Genomic DNA, 15,207 nt, shown 5'->3' with positions numbered 1-15,207 from the left:
AGCGAAACTTTTTAGTGTTAAAATCATAAATACTACGTGCTTCTGTTCAGGTTTTTCAATATGTCCGTCAGCTCAGAGCTCACACCCGGGTAGCAACCACATCCAATTTCCAAGGCTCTTAGCGTCACAGACATGGTCATAGCAATAGAAGAAAGACTGTAGCGGGATGGTTTACGGACTGAAAACCGGCTAATTATTAGATCAAGCATGGCGGCGGAGGCAAGAGGTGCCACGTTCTTTTCTCGTTCATTGAACTGCAGTGAGCCTAACTACCGCGCGCCATGGTAAACAAAGTCGAAAACGTCGTTAGCCGTCCTTATCAGGCGTCTGAGCCACTGCCATGTGCAAAAAACGCAGTGAGAGACGGGTGAACGAGCGGGGAGAATCACTGAACACAGCCAGTGGTAAGGCATCACACGCGAGGCAGGGACAAGATACTACAGGTACTGAACTACCATAAACCACGGAGCAAACCCAGTTGCACTCTTTCACCGGCTTTGGGAAAAGTGAAGATTATATACAGATCTCGGCAGCAGGAACGTTAACCACTTAAGCTGCCTTTTCGCTGTTACTCAGGTCAGTGTCTTCTGTCTTGCTATGCACCCTGCTAAATAGACTATGTGGATCAATTGCGGCCTTTCGCAGAAAAAGGGCGTCAATTTCCCAAAAGGGTCCGGTACTTTTGACCTCACTCCGATCGTCCTCTTCCTACTTTATTTTAGGTTTACTCAACATGGCTGGGGTGGCGTGTTACATAACCTTGGCAGATGCCCTGTTATACTATCCCCCGCCCCAGGGAGTGCTGATGAGCTCCAGTCCAGGGTCAGTGGTACTGTGCGTGGTAGTTGGGGTAAGAAGTCGGAAACAAGCATTTTAAATGCAATGGTTTCGCCTTTGGAAAATTTAGAGCTATTGGCATTGTAAATGTCAAAATTTGAACTTATGTGTTTGTTTGTTTTGAGAATAGCAAAATAGATGGCATTGTCATTTACATTGCCATTAGCTATAACTTTTCCAAAGGCGAAACCATTGCATTGAAAATGCTTGTTAATTGTAGTGTTGACTTTATGATACTGTATAACTGTAACGTCTTCTCAAAGTGGTAGTTCCCTGACCACCAGCATTGTTTAAGCCTGTGATTAAACAACACAAAAAATATCAGAGGGTCTAACAAGAAAATGTGTACGCAAGGTGTAAACTAACAAGAAAACCTAAATGTCCCTGCCATGTGTATATCTATCTAAGGTCAATCCTTCAACAGACCCACATAGTGGTCAGGCAAGGATGCCCATCAGTCACCACACGGAACCGCCCTTCATCATTTGGGAGTCCTTCAAGACCACCACTAGGGGTGCCACTGAGCTATCATGGAGGGGAGCCCAGATGATAAAGGAGCCCTCACCTGGTCAGCCAGGTCTTTCTATGGTTTTGCTACTCAATTATGAGGATATTGGCACAAAAGAGGACTGATGTTGCAGTGCACAAAAAGGTGTGTGAAAAAATAAAATAAAAAGGTGTCATAAAATTGGATGAGGGGGTACTGAAAGTGATTTTATGATGATGCTACCCACTCTTCCAACATTAAAAAGTAGTCAGTAACAGTCACAAAAATGTAGACTGCCCGGATATACTATAAGGTCGACATGTTTCAGCAATTATCGACACGTTATGTTATTGCTTTCTTCAGGACCAAATATACTGATGGCTACTGCAACAAAGTGATAATGAAACAAAACAGTGCTCAAAACCAACATAGATAGAACTGATACAGAGATCACCCGAATCCACTAGGTGTCTGCATCGTTTTTCTCCACTCTTCTGAGTCGTGTGAATACTCTAGAAACAGTGAGAACATGTAGGTCAAAATAGGTGCCCTATCAATAGACACCGCATACACAGCTGAATACAAGATTTATATGCATTAATCCTAGTATTAAGTGTCATAATCATGTACACCTGTAGCACTATATCATTGAGTGCTAATGTCTCAACATTGGATCAATTTAAAAATGCCAAGATAGGAAACAGAAACCGTCTTACCAGACTCGTAAGAGGTACAGACCTCACCCCACCTGGCCACGGCTCAGGAAAAAAAGGGGAAGCACCGCTCTATAAGAAGGAAGACAAGTACACAGCATGCTGTGAAAACAAGTACTTCGCTTTTGTCTAGAATGATCTACTCTGCGCCAATTAAACAGAACTCCACTTCACATGAACCTTTCACAACTATGTCGAAAGTAATTCAACTCAAAGAACTGCAAGCATTACCTATCTTGGAGCAATCATATCGGAAGGGAAAAAGGGAGGGCAACGCCTCTATGTTATCACTCAGGGTTGCATACAAAGTTCGAGTTTAAAAACCATGAGTAATCCCATTCCGAAACTCGGAGTTTACCTGTCCGTCGGTACCTCGAAAATCGGCATCCGAGCCGACTGGGGAGGTACCGACGTGAGCCAGAACTCCGGTATATGATGCCATGCGTCATTGGCCGAACGCCGATCACGTGGCCCCCACATTAGTAAATCGAATAGAGAGCAGTTGATTGGCTGAAAATGTGAAGGACCAACCAATCAGAAAGCACCAAAGTAAATGCCCGCCGTCTGATTGGATCTTCAGGAGCATCACAGAGAGAACAACTATCGCTCCTCGTAGATTTTTTATGTGTAAAGATAAAACTTTCTCCACACCGTTCATCAAATAAAAACAGTTCATGAAGCAAAGGATGGTACCGCATCAATACCCATTTATCAAAGTATGCTTTTATGTTAAAAATAACGCGAACTACAGACAGTGTTTATTTACTTTCTGTCGTTATTTTCAAATTACTTGTTCAGAAACCAGGACACTTATAGTAATTAGAGGCACATATAAGGAAGTATAGTTAATGCCAATTCCTACCACATAAAGGTCATGTAGACCATAGTATCTATGGCAAGTTAGCATAAAAGTAAATGCCCGCAGTCTGATTCGATTTTAGGAGCATCACAGAGAGAACAACTATCGCTACTCGTAGATTTTTTATGTGTAAAGAGCAAACTATCTCGACACCGTTCGTCAAACAAAAACAGTTTTTGAAGCAAAAGATGGTACCGCATCAATGCCCATTTATCAAAATGTGCTCTTATGTTAGAAATAACGCGAACTGAAGGCAGTGTTTATTAACTTTCTGTCGTTATTTCCAAATTACTTGTTCAGAAACCAGGACACTGTTGTAGTAAGACATGTAAGAAAGTATAATTAATGCCAATTCCTACCACATAAAGGTCATATAAACCATAGTATCTATGGCAAGTTATATCCATCCATAGAAGATTACTGTTGGTGTGATAGAAGTTGTGGTAATCTTGAATTAGTGATACTGTACCCCTCAGTTCACCCGGTTCACAGGGTTGATATAAATAATCTACCCCTCTGTGTTAGAGTTGATATGTATAAAATCCACCCCTCTATATTAGAGAGTGGACCAGGGTATATCGTCATTAAGGCCCACGCGATTTGTACCCATCTTGAAGACCCACTTCTGTTCTTTAAGTAAAAGGTACTTAGACACATCGGTGATGTGTGCAGGAATATGAGGTTGCTCAATCACTGTCCATTGAAATGACGTGGAAGGGTGGCGTGCCGCCAGAAAGTGATTGGTCAATTTTTTGGCTTGTCTCTTACATCTGATAGTGCTCTTATGTTCAGATATTCTGACCCTGATCCTGCGGGTTGTCATCCCTATATAGTTCAGCCCACAGGGACATGTGATATAATTGTAGTTAATAAATACTTAATGCCAATATATGACCTGTTTTGGTCCTTTTGGTTTTTTAATTGTAGTGTTGACTTTATGATACTGTATAACTGTAACGTCTTCTCAAAGTGGTAGTTCCCTGACAACAAGCATTATTTAAGCCTGTGGTTAACCATCACTGTTATTAGGGACCTATTTTGTTTTTTACATGCTGCCCCTGTCCTTGATTGGATTATAAGGGGACCTCCCTTGTTTTTTCCTTACTTGGAGTCAAACAAGAGTCAGCATGGACCCCTTGATCCGGCAGGAGTTCCATGGGATTGGGAAAGCAATTTTTGAAAAGAGGGTTGATTGTGTCTGTTGGTGTTGGGGAGGGTTGGCCTACCTCTGGGGTGAGTGACACAGACAAGGCCTGGTGACCAACCACAAACTACACATCACGTTTAAAATATCCTAGCTATTTACTGAAAAAAGCAAAGGTTAATGTTATAGTTAGCTGAATAGGTCAGTTAAAACGTAATATTTTAAACCAAAAAACACTGAAATTTACCTGGTAGAGTAAACTCATGCAACTATAACTTGAGTCCTTAAAATGCACTGCTTAGGACCTCACATATAACACCAGTGACATGTTCTATGACATCATTGATAATATCATATCACTGATGACAAATGCAAATATATAATTGATGACATCACTGTACATGTTGAGGGAGCTAGTTATAGTTACTTTAATGAACAAAAACATGGTTAAATGACATTTTTACACCTGGCATTACCATGGCTTTACCTGATGACTATTGTATTATCATGCGTCATTGGCAGGAAAAGAAGGGAAGTGGGATAGCAATTATTTTTAAATCTATTAATACTTGTGTTATAGAAAACCTCCCTGTCCTTGACTATGAAGGCATCATTTTTTCCTTAAAACTTTTGAAGAACTTTGCCTTTTCAGGCTCTCGTATCTACATGGCTACAGGATCTTCTAATATATGAAGCTCCATGTTAGCAGAGGCCTTATCTCCAATGCTATTAAAATACCAAATTTCTATATTTTGGGTGATTTGAATATTGAATTGGAAGACACCATTTGCATAACGCCCCCGTAACCTTACTGAGGATTTAAAAGGCCTCGAATTATGACAACTAGCAAGTGCAGCAGCACACATAGTGGGCCATATATTTGACACTATTTTCTCCAATATCTCCTCGCTAATTGCTGGTCCACCAATACCTTTAACCTGGTCCAAACACCATGCCATTCCTGTAACCCTTCATAAATCTAGGACATTGCCAGCGCGCCGAAAGTGCCTGGACCAGGCCCAGGGCCAGAAATGCCACCTCTCCACGGTCAGAACAGCCCCTCATGAGGGAATTAACCCCTTCCACGCTCATGACGAGCTGGGCTCGTCATGAGGTAGCCTCCTCGCACGCTCATGACGAGCCCAGCTCGTCATGTAAAACGCGTTTTTAAAAATCTCAGCGTGCGAGCGGAATTCCGCCCGCACGCATGCGGTTAATACTATCTTCAAATAATGTTCTACCAAACTGTCACCAGTCTTAAGATGCTGCTAAATGGGAGGGACCTGTCAGCTGCAAGAACTGCAAAAAGCCCTTTAAACTCACACAAGCTCTTATAGTTATAGAGAAGGACATGCGTAGCGGCCCACGTGGTGGCCTTATAAATGCAAGGTCAATGTGCAAGCACGCTCTGCATATCTATGACTTAACAGTTATGACAACCTGGACTGCCTCTTCGTTACCGAAACATGGCTGAAGGCCTGGTGCAATCCAGACATTGTGTACACCCTCCCCCTGGTTATCTCATTCAGAGGTCAGATAGATCAGAGCAACGTGGAGGTGGCCTCACAATTATCTATTGTGACACTTCTAGGTGCACCATAGACCAACTACCTGACTTGAAAGGAGCAGAGGGCATTCTTTTTTGCCTTCAGTTATATGACTCCTTCTCCTTCGCAGGAGCACTATTGTATCGCCCTCCGGGACCGCATAAAGACTTCCTAGAGAATATTGGAGAGGTGGTTAGCGCCTTAGCTCTCAGGTTCTCTTATTTTACTTTGCTAGGCAATGTCAATCTACATCTCAACTCTTACAAGGATCCAGGTGCAACTTGCTTTAAGGAGATAATGGACGTTCTTGGCCTACAACAATGTACCTATCTGCCAAATACAGTGCAGGACATACATTGGACTGTATCTGTTCTAACTTACAAACCCTCACAGCCAAGCCCTGTCGATCAAACATGGACTGACCATAAATTAATTCCTGTTGAGATCTTGAAAAAGTATAGGCCCCCTATTAGGGATAGCAACAAGGCCCCATAACAGGACAAGGCTAGATGGAAGGAATTAATAGGACATCAAGATCTCAGTCCAAAGGCTCTCACGGGCAGACCCAGCATGTTAGGAGACCCTATAGCAGACACCCAGCTCTTTGGGCAGTGGATGCACGACAGGAGAGATCGATTGGCTCCCCCTATCTCTTCTCACAGTCAATCTAAAAAGAAACCCTCTGCCCCATGGTATTCACAATCCCTGAAAGAACTGTAAGGCCATGTTAGGTCGTTAGAACGCAGATGGTGGCGAAACTACGATGACAAGAAAATTATACTATACTGAGGCTATTACAACCACCAATAACAATCAGAAAGAGATCTTTAAAATAGTTAATCTATTTACAAATCCCATAAGCTTACAACAAGAACTTCCCCCCTCTCTCAGGGCCCTATTCACAGAACTGACGTAAAACAAAATCCTAAACGTACTACCTTTTTGGTATTCACTGAAGGCACTTACTCATTTTGGTATTCACAGAAGGCACTTACTCATTTCGGTATTCACAGAAGTTAGGTGTCCTAACTTTAGGACTCCTAAATGCCTTCTGTGAATACTGAATGACTTAAAGTTAGGATTTTTCTCAGTTTAGGAGTAGTAAAGTTAGGCCTCCTAACTTTGGGTGTTAATTCAATTCCAAGCCTCCATTTTTGTCGAAGGGAGTGCATTGCAGTACCTTCGTTTGACAATGTGTGGAGCTTGACTTACTCCCTTGCTGGGCTGGACTACATTTAAGGCTGTAATGACACCATTAAAGCTGTAGGAACCTTTTTTTTGCATTTTATGAATTGCAATAGTCTTTCTCTTATTTACAGAGGTATATTTTGTATTAGCGTGTCTCTCCCAAACCCATCCTTATTTTTTCCTTAGCCCACTTGTTTTGGAATAATTAGTCTTCATTTTCTCACAACTCTCAATGGTCCCTTGTGCCTTTACTACAAAATAGTATACTTATGTGTATAGTGATTTTCACCACAATGACAAAGATCCCCACAAAGAAAAAAAGGAGGGGTGAATTGCATTATATTCTAATGTATTGTAATGTATTGTAATTGCATTTATATAGCACTTACTACCTCTGATTAGGTGTCAAAGTGCTTTTTCAGCGAGTAGCACGCTACTCCGGAACCATTAAAGGGTTAGTGGAGAATTAGTGTAGTAAAATGTGAAAGTAATTTGAGTGGTTGATACGTTAGTCAGTTATTTGGATTGAGAAGGATAGTAGAGGGATAGAAGAGGGGAAAAAGATTTGCATTTATATAGCGCTTGCTACCCCTGATGGGGTGTTGAAGTGCTTTTTCGGTGAGTAGCGCGCTACTCCAGACTCCATAAAGGATAAGTGGTGAATTAGTATAGAGAGATATTAAAGTAATTTGAGTGGTGGATATGTTAGTCAGTTATTTGGATTCAGAATGATAGTGGAGGGATAGGGGGAAATGGTTTGCATTTATATAGCACTTGCTACCCCGTTATGGCGTTCAAGCGCTTTTTCGGCGAGTAGCATGCTACTCCTGAACCCATAAATGATTAGTGGCAAATTAGTCAAGTGAAATATCAAATACATTTGAGTGGTAGACATGTCAGTCTGTTATTTGTAATAGGATAGTGGAGGGATAGAAGAGGGAAGGATTTAGAATTGTTGTTTTGTTTGGGAGCTCATAGCAATAGAAGGAGGCTTGGGTTGAGTAAAAGGGAGGTGGGGGAAGAGTCAGAGGGAAGGGTTTAGGAAGGCTTGTTTGGGAGGTCTGAATAGTAAAATAGGTATGAGATGATGCAAGGAGGGGTTGATTAGGGAAGAGTCTAGAAAGGGTTATTTTGGGGATCATAGTAGTGGTAAGGGGGTTTGGGATTAATGAGAGAGTGGAGGTAGAGTATATATTGATAGAGGTATAGGGTGAGAAAAAGGGTAGTGCATTAGAAAGAGTAGTAGAAAGAGGGTTGAGATGAGTCAGAGAGTTGAGGTAGAGGATATATTGAGAGCGGTATATGGTGAGAAATAGGGTGGTGCAATGGATATGCTGAATTAGAAAAAAGTAATGTATATATATATAAATATATATATATAGATACACAATTACATGGATTATCGAATGCAGAACCAGCCACTATACAAGACCGAGAAAGTCAAGTGGTCTTGGAAGATGGGATAGGTCAGAAAAACCCCTTTAAAACAAAGATGACAAATGCCTTTATAACTAAAGTAGAAGTTCATAATCAAATTACATGTGACTCTCTTTTTTAGTTAAATTTAAGTTGCTGGGAAGAACAGGAACAGATACCCAAACAGATAACCGTGACAGCTCAATCAAGGGAATTATTCTGTCCCCTAGAATTAGAGAGCATTCCAGAGCAATTATTAGTTGAATTAGTAAGCTCTACAACTCCTGTTTGCTTTCTTTTTATAGTGTTGCTGTAATGTGTTGGTTGTTTTTATTGGTTGGCTTAATTGTTTGGTGTTTTTTATTGGTTGTTTGCGAGTTTTTTAATTTTTTTGGCAGTATTGTGGTTTTAATGGAAGATGTGAAATACCTTTTTATTTTTTCGTGGAGCCTTTTTATCTTAATTTTTATGTAAAAATATTATTTGTATTGTGAGTTATATCATGTTTAATGTATTTATATGATGTGATTCTATTGTGTTTTAGAAATGTATTACTTTTTTGATGTTTGTGAAGTCACTGATTATAGTATGTATTGTTTTATATAATTATATTGGGTTATGTTAATATTTATTATGATGTTTTCGTTAATTATTGTGTTTTTTATGACTTTTACAGAAGTCGATAAAATGTTTTTCTACATTTTTGTGGTCGATATTTTTGTATTCGATATTTAGGTTTAGGTCTTAATATGTGTTGAGAGTCGATATTTAATGTTTCGATATTTTTTACTTTCGATAATGTTGTTGTCGATTTTTTTTAGTTGCGATATTGTGGAGTCGATATTTGTGTAGTTTCTTCTTTAAGTATTGGTAGTAGATATTTTTGTAGTCGATAATTTCACTTCGATATTTTAGGCACTCGATATTCGGTCTGTCGATATTGTTTCAGTGATCCTATCCGGTGCTGTACCTGCTACAGCACTATCATCTAATAGGCCGCCGCGAACGGCGACGCAGATATGCAACTACACAAATACAACACACAACACAAGGGCTGACATATGGTCCAAATACACAACAGACACCCTGCTGGGGGCAAAACGCATCCACAAGGGCACCCACACATGACCCACCTGCCACCAAGTCACGCCACTGCATCCTGAACACACATCGACTGCAAACTTGCAGCAACGTCCCAGTCAAGTCACCGCAGCGGTCAGCACATGCACACAATGCGGAAGGTTGGGCCAGTCCAAGGCATGGGCAGGGCACAAAGACCGCAGGGACACACTACCCCCAACCACACATCAACACAACCCATGAAGTCACAGATCAGGTGCCCATCCTGTGCACCCACATGCACAGCAACAAGCAACAAGCAAGCACAATCCACACCCTGCACCACACAACAAACAACCAGGGAGACAGCCACTGCAGGAGTGGCTGACAAGGAACACACAACACCAGTGCCACACACACTGAAGGCTGCCAATACTTGCCTAGTACATACACACACAAACAAAGAGACACAGGCCCTGGGTGTAGCCACAAACATAATACACACACAGGGATGCCTGAATAGATGCCTGCCCAAAAGGAACACACAAACACTACAGAAACACACACAGAACACCATCAGAAACAGACATACCCTGTCAGCCAAACTGTGGAAAAGCAATGGGAGCACAGACACAACAGGAGTGCACAACCTCATCACTCAGGAACAAAACACACACAACATACCACAAATCACACAAGAAGTGCACCATCACAGAACTACACTGCCACATGAAACCAACCACAGATTCACATGAAATCAAAAATGAACAAACACTACAGGACATCAGGGGATGCACATCGGGCAATGCCAAGGCCACATACACACAGCACTGTATGCAGATCAAGCAGTGTGTGCACACCAAGCAGAACAGTCACACACAGACATGACTGACACAACATCAACACACACAACACCAAACAGCACAGCACAAACACAACAGCACACCCAGGAAGTGAAGCAATACCACAGCCAACACACATACATCCAACACAATACCAACCGATGCACTACTTAGGGATACAAGAGCAGAACCATCTTGACCAGAGCACTGGGCAGCACACACAGCTGAAGTGTACATGAGCAATCCTCACTGATTAATAGCACAAGAACATCACACATAAACCATTGGGGCAATGTCCAGAGTGGAACATCACTCTTGGCCCAAGAACTGCACCACAAAGCACAGTGTCACAAATGAAGTAATGGGGAGGCACCCACACATGTAAACCAAGGGGATAACTGACATCAAAGCTAACTGACTTGCATGTCAGTAGTCGAAATGTAAGGGGTGTACCATACACAAATAGAGGAAGTGCAGACTCACAATGGTAGGCATTAGTGGCACACATAGGGGATGGCATTACAGCATGCACACCATGCCATACAGGAGGATAAAAGGCACCATGTGCCTGCAATGCATGAGAAACACAACCACAATGGCAGTGTGGAGCAGCAGGGCTACCCATTCTACACAAACACACTTAAGACACATGGATGATCAAACAAACACAACACTGATGTGCAAGTCACACACTTTGCACACTCATAAGTGACTAAAACAACAAGGAGGAGTCAGACAGAACAGCATGGACACACCATCACACTGCACAGTTCACAACAGACAACTCACACATGTACATACAACCATATCCACAGAGCAGAACAATCCAAACAACAGGCACACAACTCCTGGGTGACACATGTGTGTCAATCCAGGGGCCCACACACATCCACACCCCCTACAAAGTCACACCCTTCATACTGCACACTTATTGACTACCCAAGAGCACACATCCCATGTAGGCCATGGGACCAGGACTAATGGCCAACACAAGATGACCATACACATACACAGCTGGGCACGCATAAAGGAATAACACACATACATGATGACATTGCCCAGCCTGCATGTAAATCTGTGCACAGCATCACACCCTGTGCTGGCAGTGTCCCCCACCTGACATGTGAACAATATAGCCAACAATAGCAAACGACTAAAAAGAGAACTGCATGACAGGTAAAATACCCATCACAGATAACACTAGTCTCAGTGTCTGAATGGATTGAAGACCCTGTCACCCCTATTTGAAAATGTTATGCGGCCAAAGAGCTTGGCAATGTTTAAGTGACACATAGAGCATGGTGTTCAGGCAACCAAATGCACACACCAAAAGAACTTTAATCAGCAAGGACACTGACAAAACAGACAACAGGAGTAACTGTCTTTATTCACACATTGAATAGATGTGACAGCAGAACAACAGTAGACAAGAGCAAGGCACAAAATGCTGATCATATGCAAGATAACCTGCACAGGCAAACTCCAAACAGGAAGGCCAGTGTCCATGGCAGGGGGCACAGAAAGTACATAAGAGGCTGCACAGGGTAGACTCCAACACAGCAGAGCAACAGGGCTAGTGTCCATGGCAGGTGGCACAGCAAGTACATGAGAGGCTGCACAGGGGAGACTTCAACACAGCAGAGCAATGGGGCCAGTGTCCATGGCACATGTGAGAGTACAACACAGCAGAGCAACAGGGCCAGTGTCCATGGCACAGGTGAGAGTACAACACAGCAGAGCAACAGGGCCAGTGTCCATGTCAGGTGGCACAGCAAGTACATGAGAGGCTGCACAGGGGAGACTCCAACACAGCAGAGCAACAGGACCAGTGTCCATGGCAGGTGGTACAGCAAGTACATGAGAGGCTGCACAGGGAATAGGCCAACACAGCAGAGCAACAGGGCCAGTGGGAATGGCAAAGTGCAGAGTGAGTACATGAGAAACTCCACAGACAAGGCCAGAACAGCAGTGAATGACAAGGCCAGTGGGCATGACAAAGTGCAGAGTGAGGACATGAGAAGCTGCACAGGCAATGCCAGAACAGCAGTGAATGACAAGGCAAGTGGCATGGCAAAGTACAGAGTCAGGACATGAGAAGCTGCACAAGCAAGGGCAGAACAGGAAGGCCAGTGGGCATGGCAAAGTGCAGAGTCAGGACATGAGAAGCTGCACAGGCAAGAGCAGAACAGCAGTGAATGACAAGGCCAGTGGGCATGGCAAAGTGCAGAGTGAGGACATGAGATGCTGCACAGGCAAGGCCAGAACAGCAGTGAATGACAAGGCCAGTGAGCATGGTAAAGTGCAAAGCCAGGACACGAGACGCTGCACAGGCAAGGGCAGAACAGCAGTGGATGACAAGGCCAGTGGGCATGGCAAAGTGCAGAGTCAGGACATGAGAAGCTTCACAAGCAAGGCCAGAACAGCAGTGAATGACAAGGCCAGTGGGCATGGCAAAGTGCAGAGTCAGGTCATGAGAAGCTGCACAGCAAGGGCCGAACAGCAGTGAATGACAAGGCCAGTGGGCATGGCAAAGTGCAGAGTCAGGACATGAGAAGCTGCACAGGCAAGGCCAGAACAGCAGTGAATGACAAGGCCAGTGTGCATGGCAAAGTGCAGAGTCAGTCAGGACATGAGAAGCTGCACCGGCAAGGCCAGAACAGCAGTGAATAACAAGGCCAGTGGGCATGGCAACGTGCAGAGTGAGTACATGAGAAGCTGCACAGGCAAGGCCAAAACAGCAGTGAATGACAAGACCAGTGGGCATGTCAAAGTGCAGAGTCAGGACATAATAAGCTGCACAGGGAAGGGCAGAACAGCAGTGAATGACATGGCCAGTGAGCATGGCATAGTGCAGAGTCAGGACATGAGAAGCTGCACAGGCAAGGGCAGAACAGCAGTGAATGACAAGGCCAGTGGGCATGGCTAAGTGCAGAGTCAGGACATGAGAAGCTGCACAGGCAAGTCCAGTGGGCATGGCAAAGTGCAGAGTGAGTACATGAGAAGCTGCACAGGCAAGGGCAGAACAGGAAGGTCAGTGGGCACGGCAAAGTACAGAGTCAGGACATGAGAAGCTACACTCAATGTGCAAGTGGTAAACAATGGGCAGGACTAGCACACCTATATGAGAGACAGGTATATAAGGGGGACTACCACTCACTCTTGGCTGCCAGGCGGACTTGGAGCTGGCTGTGTGTCGGGGACAGCAGGACCACTTGACTGTGGAGACAGAGGCCCAGGTGATGTAGGGCTATCAGTGGCTTGGCAAGCTGGAGGGCTGTTTGGACCAGGTGGTGTAGTGGCACGTGGAGGTGGAGTCATGCTGCCCTGTGACACAGTGTAGGTGGGAGAGGTTTGAGTTGTGCTTTTCCACTTCTTGGGAATTCGAAATGCCTTCCCTGTACTGGGGTCAATGGGAACTGGTGATGACACAACAGGCACACACCCCAACAGACCCGCATCAGGTGTAGACACTGGCACTCCCTCTGGTGACGTGCTGGATCCTGCGGAACACTTTGTCTGGCTACGCCTCTGGACCACCTTCCCCTGTTTGCCAGGTGTACCACCTACAGTGCCCTCCTTCCCCTATTTGCCAGGTGTCCCCCCTACAGTGCCCTCCTTTGCCTGTTTGCCAGGTGTCCCCTCTACAGTGCCCTCTTTTGCCTGTTGGCCAGGTGGGGCCCCTACAGTGCCCTCCTTTGTCTGTTTGCCAAGAGTAGCCCCTACAGTGGCCTCCTTCACCTGTTTCACTGGGCTTAGAATTGGAGTTGATGTGGTGGGGAAATGTGGCCCTGAGCCCTTCCGAAGTGTACCCTTGCCATACAACACCTCCTCAGTGGACATAGACACTACACGCCTAGCTCTGCGTGAAGTTTTAGGGACAGGAGAGTACTTCGCTAGTGATGCCTCTGAGGCATGTGAGCCTGATGTCTGCTTTATTGTTTTTTCAGCCTTTCTCTTCCCTGACGGGCTCTTGTCTTTGCATTCTGGGGTGGCTCTGTTCTTCTGTGGGGATGGTGTCTGTGGGCGGGCCCGCTTGGGTTGTTTCTACTGGGTGCTTCTTGTGCTGTATCATGACTGTGACGCATGGGAACCGTGGTCACTATCATCCGATGTGATCACTGACTGGGGAGTGGACAAAGGCACTGGAACAGGAATTGGAGTATGTGCCTGTTGAAGGGCAGACGTCACTGTGGATGACAAAGCCTGGACTGTACGGTGTAGCCCACCCACGTTAGGGTGTATGCCCTCCATGGAGTCAACCACTTGGACTAATTTTTTGTCATGGTCACTGAAGGCTTTGAGCAGGGCTGTCTGGCCCACACAAAGCTGGCGCAGTAGCTCTACAGACTCAGCACTGAGGGTAGCAGGGGGGACAGGTACAGGCTCAGCAGTGGCAGGTGTGAATCCAACTCGTCCACTCTTACTGACACTGACACGGGCAGCACTAGAGGAAGTAGATGGGAGGCTCGCCAGTGGCCGCTGTGTGGTAGAAGAGAATGCATAGTCACCATTCCCTGTGCCTGCCAACATGGATGCATCACCGCTGGCATCAGATGATGTAGTACTTTGTGTCTCAGGCAGGGATTCCTCCTGCATACTCCGGTCCCCCTCTGATGTGCTGGTGAGCTCTGTGTCACTGGGCTACTGTGCAGCTGTAGTGCTACTCTCGCCACCTATGTTTTCCGGCTCCTGTTCCTCCATGTCCACTGGTGATTTTGCATGAGAGAGAGATGCAGGGTTGGGTTAGCATCATCAGCAGGACAAAGCTATTCAATCAATGCAGTACAGGAGATGCCCAAATCAACATGGTGACCACCACACCCTGAAATCATCACATAGCAGCAACACACTACATAGACCACAACAGTGCCTGTAACCCTGAATATCTGCCATGACTGAGCCATGTTAAGGCCACACAGCACAACACCCTGCCTGTGGATGAAGTGTAGCAGACACACAACTTGCTCTGCCCACACCTAGGGACATGATGTGGGCACACCACTTATTACCACTGACAGACCTTGAGGGAATAGGAGGGGACAACACACACACCTATTAGGACATGACAGTCCACAATGGCAAGTAGCCCATACCAAACACCATGTGGTACTCTGG

General features: G+C 44.8%; 1 long non-coding RNA gene across 2 annotated transcripts in view; it reads right to left on the bottom strand.

Annotated features, from left to right (window-relative positions):
- LOC144827702 (uncharacterized) overlaps positions 1–2,476 on the bottom strand; it is a 397,821-nt gene extending 395,345 nt beyond the window's left edge. For both annotated transcript variants that reach the window (XR_013610316.1, XR_013610315.1), the window contains exons 1-2: positions 2,396–2,476; positions 2,041–2,109 (exon numbers count right to left, since the gene is read on the bottom strand). This is a non-coding gene — a long non-coding RNA (uncharacterized LOC144827702). The remainder of the gene's footprint in view (positions 1–2,040; positions 2,110–2,395) is intronic.
- Positions 2,477–15,207: the final 12,731 nt, after the last annotated feature.

The sequence above is a fragment of the Lissotriton helveticus genome, chromosome 4_1 (assembly GCF_964261635.1).
Source record: "Lissotriton helveticus chromosome 4_1, aLisHel1.1, whole genome shotgun sequence".
NCBI classification, from domain to species: domain Eukaryota; kingdom Metazoa; phylum Chordata; class Amphibia; order Caudata; family Salamandridae; genus Lissotriton; species Lissotriton helveticus.
Note: the sequence above shows the minus strand (reverse complement) of the source record. Positions and strands in the feature narration are given on the sequence as shown.